Consider the following 930-nt stretch of genomic DNA (forward strand, 5'->3'; position numbering starts at 1 on the left):
GCAAAATTAAGTGTGTAAATCAGTGGGTGGAGGATATGCCATGTTATAGCATGGTTAAAGGCAAGGACAGTGGGATTTATATTTTCCAATGGTGCAATTTGCTTACAACGATAGCCAATACAGTGGAACCAAGCTAAGTCCTTACTGTGCCATGTTTAGAAGGCATCCCCAAACAGCAGTGGAGTTGGGATTGCATTTGAGTAAGGAAGTTCAAGATAAGCTTGATTCTGAGGCAATTGATCTGGCCATAGAACTTGATAAGATTCTAGTGGTGTGCAAACGGAATTTGCAGGTAGCTTAGGATAGAGCAGAGAAGTTTGCTAATGAGCGTCGCCAATTCCGGGAATATAAGGTGGGTGATCTCGTCTTTGTGCGAGTGATCGTTCCATCAATTGAGCGGCAGAACACCTTGGTGCCTTTACAGACAGGGAAGAGTGATAAACTTTCCCATCGATATGCTGGTCCATATGAAGTGTTGGAGCACATTGGTAAAGTGGCTTATCAAGTGCGGCTGCTAGCTGGGGTGAAAATTCATCTGGTATTTTATATCAACCAATTAAAAGGTGTACTATCTCAGAGTGACGGGCCCAATGCCTCCTTAATGTATACGGTTATGGAATATGGACCAAGAGCTTGAGCAGGGTTCCCTAGAAAGGGTGATCACCAGTACAATTTGTCCTTGGGACAAGGACTTTGTTGGGGGATATATTAAGGCATGTTAGGGTAAGGGACTTAACCTACCCTAGAGCTCACAGTGGAGCGGCGGCACAGTAGAGCTTTTGAGGTAGCTTGGGGGTGGTTGGGTGGTGAGGAACCTCAAAAGGAAGTATAGCATAGTCTAGGAAGACTAGATTTCTATCTTTTTGCACCGGATTATAACATTAGTATTGGAGCCTAGTTCGATTCTCATGGCTGACAAGTGGGGTAGGA

This window comes from Selaginella moellendorffii, unplaced genomic scaffold (assembly GCF_000143415.4).
Source record: "Selaginella moellendorffii unplaced genomic scaffold, v1.0 SELMOscaffold_92, whole genome shotgun sequence".
Classification (NCBI taxonomy): Eukaryota; Viridiplantae; Streptophyta; class Lycopodiopsida; order Selaginellales; family Selaginellaceae; genus Selaginella; species Selaginella moellendorffii.